This window comes from Spinacia oleracea, chromosome 1 (assembly GCF_020520425.1).
Source record: "Spinacia oleracea cultivar Varoflay chromosome 1, BTI_SOV_V1, whole genome shotgun sequence".
Taxonomy (NCBI): domain Eukaryota; kingdom Viridiplantae; phylum Streptophyta; class Magnoliopsida; order Caryophyllales; family Amaranthaceae; genus Spinacia; species Spinacia oleracea.
In genome coordinates, this window is record NC_079487.1 from 53,480,352 (window position 1) to 53,488,664 (window position 8,313).

Sequence of the window (8,313 nt, forward strand, 5' to 3'; positions counted from 1 at the left end):
ATGCGGACTGCACTGTTGCCGGGGGTTCTGACGTTGTGAGTGAACGAGAAGAAGGCAGTTCCAATATCAAGGTGCAAATTTAAACTAAATGAGGTGTATTTTATTGGTTTATGTTTGTATCTAATTGTGATGTAAATAGATCTGTGTTTTTATGTGTGTAGGAAATTAATTCGACAGTATTGATTGATCTGGAGTAGGATAACAATTTTCAAAAGAATTTATTGAGGCCATGGCCTCTTTTAACGAGGTAATCTATCCTCTTCACTGCAGTCTGATATAGTAGAAATATTGTATATGGTTCTTTAACTAATTACATCTGAAAATGTGGTCTAGAAACCTCTGATTACGGCTCTCTCTAACCCTACAACGCAATCAGAATGTATTGCCGAAGATGCTTATACATGGACTAAGGTAACAAATTGTGTAGGGACTTTAAGGATTTGAGTAAATATCCATATATTTGTCTATAATCTGAATAGCTTCCTTGTTATTTCTTAATGAAAGGGTCGGCTCTTCTTCGAGTATGTTCTTCTATCTTTTTGGGTAAAAAGTATGTTCTGTATGATTATATAGATTTCATGGCTCATTGTAGTTTACATTTCGATTCCTGATATTTGTGATTGAATTCAGTTTTGCTTGATCTAGTTTGAGTTAGTTGACATGAATTTGTGATTGGTAATTTTAACCCTTGATTTTTTTTTGGTTAGTGGAGCTTCAATAATAGAAACTTTTGAGCGGATTATGCTTTTTATTTTGATTGAATGGATTGAAATAACATCTCGATTTTGCTGCCAGAGTGTCCCTTATGGACTTTCTTTTTTGTGCCCTTAGTTTCTAATTCTTAATCTCTATGGAAATTAGGTTTTTTTTTTCCTTCGTTGTTGTTTAATTTCTCTGCTTATTTTCATTGATTCACTATTTATGTTAACTCATTTTATTACTCTTGTTGTTGTACAAAAATAGTTAGCTTGGAGAGTCCTATGTAATAGTAATGTTGGTGATATCTCTCTTAACACAGGGTGTACTACACAAAGTTTTGAGCTACAGTGCTTAATGCACAAATCAGGAGTCTACAAGACCGACTGAACAGAATCGATAAATCATTGAGAAGTAGCTCAACATCTGAAACTCTTTTCAACTCCAGTGTGGTAAAATAATCTAAACCACCAATCCCTTCATTTTTCCAGCTTCTATCTTGTTATTTTTCCAACATCTGAAACTCTTTTCAACTCCAGTGTGGTGAGGCGGTTTGTAATTGTACCAGCAATAAAGTCTCAGTCTATCTATTTTAGCATTATTTTTTTTGCTAGGTTGTATTGAGCTCGAGTTTCACGCTCTTCCCATGTTGTTTGTCAGTCATACTTTGAACTCTCATGTAGGATCTATGTTTTTCTTTTAGTTAGATGCTTACCTATTTTTTTTTTGTGCAGGTCTTCCTTCTCTGATTGCAGTTCCTCAAGGGTGTAAAACATCCAACTGTCTTGTTAGGTAAGCTAGTTATGTATGTCCGACAAATATGCGGAGTGCTTTGTAGTTTATGAATTGAAGCTTCAATATTCAAGTTAATTGGAGTTGCTTAGAGATATATGCCTAGCATTTGTAATGTTTTGCCATTTGATTATGAGCTTGTTGTACAAGTAGGTATGAAGGAGATCTCTCGGTTGATGCAGTAACAGATTGGTTTGCAATAACGATACTGAGGTTACCTCGCATTCCTTATTACACAATGGACACATTGGTACGTTGATCTTCTTTCGTTGTAATAGATGCTCGACACTCCTCAGGCTTCTCTGATTAGATTATTTTTATTATAAGACCACCTAAAAGATTTCCAGATTGACACTAAATGCCTCACTATCCATCAACTAGTCCACTGATAAAAAAACGTTGTGATATGCATTGACATTGACAGTGCCTTTTAATATCAAGTCTCGCTTGGAACTTCATGCCATCTAATGTTGGTGATTGTTCCTTATATGCATGGTCTTATTAAAGTCTCATTCACTTCTCTTAGAAAAGAACCTCAAAAAATAACAACATTGTTTTATTCTCAAGGATTATGAAGTTCGTTCCATTTATTGATTTATTCTATTCTTGGCACCATAAAAGTTAAATATATTATTCTTAGGTTATAATCGTTGTTCTTTTAAGTGTTGTCAAGCTATGGAGTATGACATCTTTTATTTTTATTTAATAAAATGGTATTGCAGATTTGCAGAGAGCAAGAGCAAGAGCAGTTGGTAAATCTCGTCATCCCATATATAAATCATACCATCCAGATAGATGATAAAGCACTCCAAGAAAAACAAGGTCAAAATAACGACTCTTATGGGAAAGCAAATGTAAGGCTAGTTTCCGATACCGCGGCCTCCCGCTCTAACTTCTATCCAAATACCGTATGAAGCTGAAGAACAACATAGAGTATTTCTGTTGAGTAAATTCTTAGTGAATATATGATTTCAACAAAACAAGGAGATGAATTTGCCATTTTTTTTTGTACGTACATAGATTAGGTTTATTTTAGTTGTAATATTCTTTCTGTTTTCAAAAGGATTGGAATATGTATTACATTTAGTTATGGAATTGGTGGCAATGACTTGTAGTATATGATAGTGGCATGGTGTTAATGGAAGTTATATTGTGGTATGCTAGCTTTTCTGATGGTGGTATAGGCGTATAGCTAGTATTTCATTTAATATTTTTTTTAAAATATTTTTTTTTGTTAATTTGAGGCGTTTTTTTGTCTAAACAGCCCAAGAAAATCATTGTTTTGAGGCGTTTTTCACACATTAATGTGGAAAAAAGATGATTGATTTGAGGCGTTTAAACAAAAAACGCCGCAAATAAATCATTTATTTGCGGCGTTTACAAACGCCGCAAATGAATACCCATTGATTTGCTGCCCCTCCATTTGCTGCTACGCCAAAAACGCAGCAAATTAATATAAAAGTGACGCCTCAAATAAATGTTTTTCTACTAGTGGTTCTCATAGTGCAAAATAAGTTCAATAAGTTTGTCCAACAGTATTAAACATGCACATTCCATATAACCAAGTTCGTCCATAATATCAACATCACCAAGTTCAACAATAGTATCAACATAACCAAGTTCAACAACAAAATTCAACATGGTTTCAACAATTAGCACACATTCCAAGCACGCAGGTATGTACGTACCTTGTGTAAACAAATAATAGGCCACTTTAACACTTTCAAAAGCCGCCTACAAAGAATTCTCCGCCTAAAACAACCAACAAATAATCCCAATCAATTCCTAATCATTGACAACCATAAGAGAGCATTCTAAATGCATCCTAAACATATTTAGAACTTTCCCCAATATCAAAACTTAAACATTTGATTTCCTAGCATCATAATTATTGAATTAGTGATTGAAATTCGTTGAAAACTTTTGCAAACATTATACTTTAAATTTCGAGCAATATAAATTCGTTTAAAACTTCGTCAAGGCCAAAGTAACATGCTTAGAACATCCCAACAATAATTTTAATAATCCACAATCATCCCACCATGATTCAATTCCATTAAAACTTAAAATTCATATTTTAAATAATTAAAAATCATTATTTCAATGCAATTACATAATCTGAAAATTAAATTATTAATTAATTCAAATATATAATCTGAAAATTCATAGCTTAATCATAAAAATCATAAATTTAATTTAAGAAACATAAATTAAATTATTAAAACGTAATTAAAAACAATAATTTAGCTTAGGGTTCAAGAAACAACCAAAAGTGAGGGAGAGAGACGTTGGCTGGAGGGGAAAAGCAGCGGCGAGGGCTGCGGTGGTTGCCGGTTACGCGACAGTGGTGGTCGCGGAGGTGGTGGCTGTGCGGATGAGCAAAGTCAGCCACGAAAGTAAGAGAGAAAAGAAAAAAAAACGAAGGGGAAAGGAAATAGAGAGGAGAGAACTACCGTGCAAGGTGGCGGTGGTCGAGGTTATGCAGCGGCTGCGCTAGGATGCTCGGCGACGAGTGGTGGTTGCTGCTCAAATCAGAAGTGAACAAAGGGGAGGGGGAGCAAACGGTAAGGGACGACGCAAAGGGAGAAAAGAAGGGAGGAGAGAAAGAAAAAGAGAACGAAGAAGAAGAGGGTCGAAGGAAAGTTACCGGCGGGAGGAGGTCCGGCGGTGGTGGCGGCTGGCAGAAGCAAGGACGACGTGAATGGATGAAGGAAAGGGTTTCTGTTCTTTTACGTGAACTTGAGGAGGGGTTTTGGGTTTTTCTTTTACGTGGAATAGAAGTAGAGAAGGGAGGAGTTTTGGGTTTGCTATTTTGGGCTTCACCCAATTGGGCTAGAATTAGGATTTAGTTTGTTTGTATCCAAAACGGTTAGAATTGTTTTCCAAATTCGATCGACCGTGTTTTCATAATTCAATTCTTTTCAACATAAAAATTCTAAAATTATTTTTGATTTCATAAACCGTTAAAATACTTAAAATGTAATCAAATAAAATAAATAAACGTTAATTATATATTTATTACTAAAATTCGTAAATTCTATTTAAAATATAAATAACTATTCGTTAAAATACATTAATAAAATTTATAAATTTACGGGGGATTACAATCTACCCCTATTAAAAGAAGTTTCGTCCCGAAACTTGACACGGAAATTCACACCTTTTTCAAAAGTTTTCAACTTATTCATACTAAAGAAGTACTTGTGCCACTCATGTGCACTCTTTTGCCAACTTAAAGTTGTTTGTGTTACTCATGAACACGCTTTTCTTATGCAGAGAATCTAATTACTTGCATCAACGTGCATAATTTGCTAAAATAAGCATAAAAATGCATAAAAATACCATATAAATAGGTAAAAAGCGCGAATTTCTATCGCATTCTACCCCCCTTAAAGAAAACGAGTTACGCCCTCGTAACTTATCTCAGGGAATAACTTTGGATATTTCTACTTCATCGAATCATCTCCCCAATGCTATATTTCCACTAAAATCGTAGCAAGTGGGATTTCTACACTTCTTTCCGCACAATGCCTCAATAGGTGCTATCTTAAAGCTCACATAGTAACTATTGTTGCAAGAAATTCAATCGAATCTAGATGGTCTTCCCAATTACCCTTAAAGTCAATAACACAGGCTCTCAACATATTTTTCGTTAGTAATGTCAGTTTGTCCATCGATCGCAGGGTGGAAAGCAGTACTCATTTTTAATGCGTCCCCAAGATTCACTAGACCTTTTTGCCAAAGTTTCATTCTTTGTGGTTGGTAAGGATCTCAAATGTTGCCCCATAAAGATGATGTCTCCAAATCATTCAAAGTGAACACAATAACAGCTGACTCTAGGTAATGGGTAGGGTAATTGATTTCATGAGGTTTCAATTGTCAAGACGACAGGTGCGGAGATCAAACGCTCTTTTAAAATCTAGAAAGCTTTCTCACATTTCTCACTCCACTCGAATTTCGATTCCTTTTTCATCAAGTTGGTCATTGGTTTTTCTTTGTTCGAAAAGTCTTTCACAAACCCCCTATAATAGTCAGCTAGGCCTAGGAAACTTCAGATATCAGACACGTTCCTTTGGAGTAGGTCACTCACTCACAGCTTGATTCTTAGTAGGATCTACAGAAACTCCTTATACTCAACTTTCCCTTTCTAGTGAACCTCATTACGCCTTTCATGGATGTATAGCTCTTGGGCTTAACTCTTAGCACTCTTACCAATTCATACATTCCCATCTTTTCAAGACAACAATTGATTTCAAACAATCCTAGACCACTCAAATCTTCTCTTAGATTATTCCCTTACGTAACGTAGTTTTCAATCAGTTCAATCCTTCACTTTTCCGTCGGTGTCACTTATACACACATAACTTCAAGATTTGTATACTTCATTTAATAAAACTAGATTCTTTCTAAGTGTTTCCAAATAATCCTCAAGTGTTTGACATGCTCTTTCTCATTCCTTGAATAAATCAGGATGTCATCAATAACATAATAACGAACTTAATTCGGAATTCGTAGAAAATCTCATTCATCAACTCCATAATTAATGCAGGTGCATTGGTTGACCCAAAAGACATTATTCTAAACCCGGCCATAATGACAATACGAATCCTAATGAAGTCTTAGGCCCTTATCAGCTATTCTCAATTGGTGGTACTTCAAACACAAATCAGTCTTCGAGAACACACTCGCCCAATTCAATTAATCCAACATGTCATCTATCCTAGGCAAAGGGTACTTGTTCTTGATGGTGTTTAGTTCCCTAAATTCGATGCATAATTCCATACTCTTATCTTTCTCCTTAATAAACAACACAGGAGCTCCCCACGGTGACGCACTAGGCCTAATATACTCCTTAACGAAACAACTCTTGCAATTGTGTCCTAATTAGATCATTTATAGGTGTCGTTTTAGGATTTAACTCTATAGTGAACTCAAATGCTCTAGCTGGTAACATACTTGCAATTTCACTCGGAAACACATCAATGAATCCACTCACAATGGCAACATCCTCGATCTTCATTCCGACTGCTTAACTCACATCTAGCTCACACAACCGAAAAATAGTTCACAAGGCAAGTTCTTAAACAATTTGGTACACCTTATGGTTACAACAGTAGGAATACTAATGGGTAAATCAATCACCTCAAAATCTACTAACTTCGGACTCTTAATAAGAGGTGACGAAACAAAAGAATAAGCTTTCCCTGAATCAAATAACTTTCTAACTAGCACGGAGTTAATAGGAAGGTAACAGAAACTAAGTCAACAGGTCGTTCAGCTTCATTTCGACTTATCACATACAGTTTACCCGGGGCCTTGTTATGGTTGTTATTCTAATTAGCAGATTTATGGAGGTTTCCTTGGCTGTCTTGCGACCCTATAGGCTTCGAACTCTAATTTCCTGACTGGTTAAATCCCGACTTCACCTGGTTACCACTCTCATTACCATTTTGTTCCTTTTTCTGCTTAGTAAAGCACTCATACTTCCTATGCCCCTTTTCTGACAATAGTTACAGTTCATTAATTCTCCCTTACAATTCCTACCAGGATGGTTGTTATTGCACATCTTACAGTGATACACTCTCTCAGATTGGTTCCTATTGTTGTGCCCCTGTTTGTTCCTTCCTTGAAATTTTTCATATCCATTCCCATTCCCATTTTCGTTCATATTCCTCTTGAAATTCCCTTGGTTTTCCCCAGCATGAAACTCTTTTCTTTTCTCCCCAAGAACAATATTTTTCTTGTCCCTTCTACACTGCAAACCATAAATATGAACAGCTTTCCCATACACAATATCCAAAGATGTGAAAGGTTCCCCACCTAATCCTAATTGGATCTCCTCAGTCAAACCTTGCTTAAACCTCAGAGCCTTTAGCTCCTCTGTGGCTACAACCTCAGGTGCAAACCACGACAGTGCTATAAATTTGCTATAGTAATCGGCAATGGTCATGCTCCCCATACTAAGGTTTATGAATTCCTAAACTTTTTGCTTTCTCATAAAAGGTAGGGTAAAACTTTCCCTTAAGGCAGTAACGATTGAATCCTAATTGAATCTCTCAGCAGTGCTAAGCCTAACTCTATTCTTTCTCCACCATAAATCAGCTTCATCTTTCAAATACATGACAACTTGACACACTCTCATATTCTAAGGACAGTTAACCGCCTCAAATAATTTCTCAAACTCTCTAACCTATTTCTCTAAAAAGTAAAATCAGTTTCCCCCTTGAAGTATGGTGACTTAACTTTGACTAACCTTTCAAACATGTCCCTAGCAGAATCAGGACACTCAGTTCTTTCCTGTGTCAGTTTTTGCGAAAAGCAGCAGCTAACTCACTGTGGTTATTTTCCATTCTAGTACGCGGCCTGAAATTTATGACTCTACCTTAGGTTCGGTACATGACTTATAGTTCATTCCCTACGGAGGAAATATTTGATTTGATCATAGAGATCACCTCAACAAACACTTATTCAAGAAAGTACAACAATATTAGATTAATCCTCGTCACTCATTCATGAAAAAAAATTATCTCCATCAAAGACACACAATTTGAAAATCAATGAATGGAAATTCAATCACAACAAATAAGTAATAATATTCCCATTCGCGTGCCCAAAATAAACTCTGGATCATTTGGATTATCAATAATCTAACTTTTACTCCTCGAAAGAAAAAAATGTTGATAACACTTCCTAAACCATAACACTATATTTGTCCTAAAATAAAATGAAGGTTCTATGACATAAACATAAAATATTGTTGGGCGAATTATGGAATTCTCATATTGGAAACGAATACTTTAACTTTTATTGCTAATTCTATAAAGG

At 35.6% G+C, this 8,313-nt stretch overlaps 2 long non-coding RNA genes across 3 annotated transcripts; one reads left to right on the plus strand and one right to left on the minus strand.

Annotated features, from left to right (window-relative positions):
- Window positions 1–2,626, plus strand: LOC130465884 (uncharacterized). Of its 2 annotated transcripts, XR_008925901.1 has the most exons (5): window positions 1–71; window positions 1,019–1,148; window positions 1,431–1,488; window positions 1,642–1,738; window positions 2,211–2,626. It is a non-coding gene; the product is annotated as an uncharacterized lncRNA (long non-coding RNA). The 2 variants fall into 2 exon arrangements; XR_008925900.1 differs by lacking the exons at window positions 1,642–1,738; window positions 2,211–2,626 and having other exon boundaries at window positions 1,431–1,510.
- A 1,144-nt stretch (window positions 2,627–3,770) lies between these two features.
- Window positions 3,771–4,251, minus strand: LOC130465885 (uncharacterized). The gene is made up of 3 exons (XR_008925902.1): window positions 4,136–4,251; window positions 3,942–4,010; window positions 3,771–3,854 (listed from the first exon to the last, which is right to left on the minus strand). It is a non-coding gene; the product is annotated as an uncharacterized lncRNA (long non-coding RNA).
- Window positions 4,252–8,313: the final 4,062 nt, after the last annotated feature.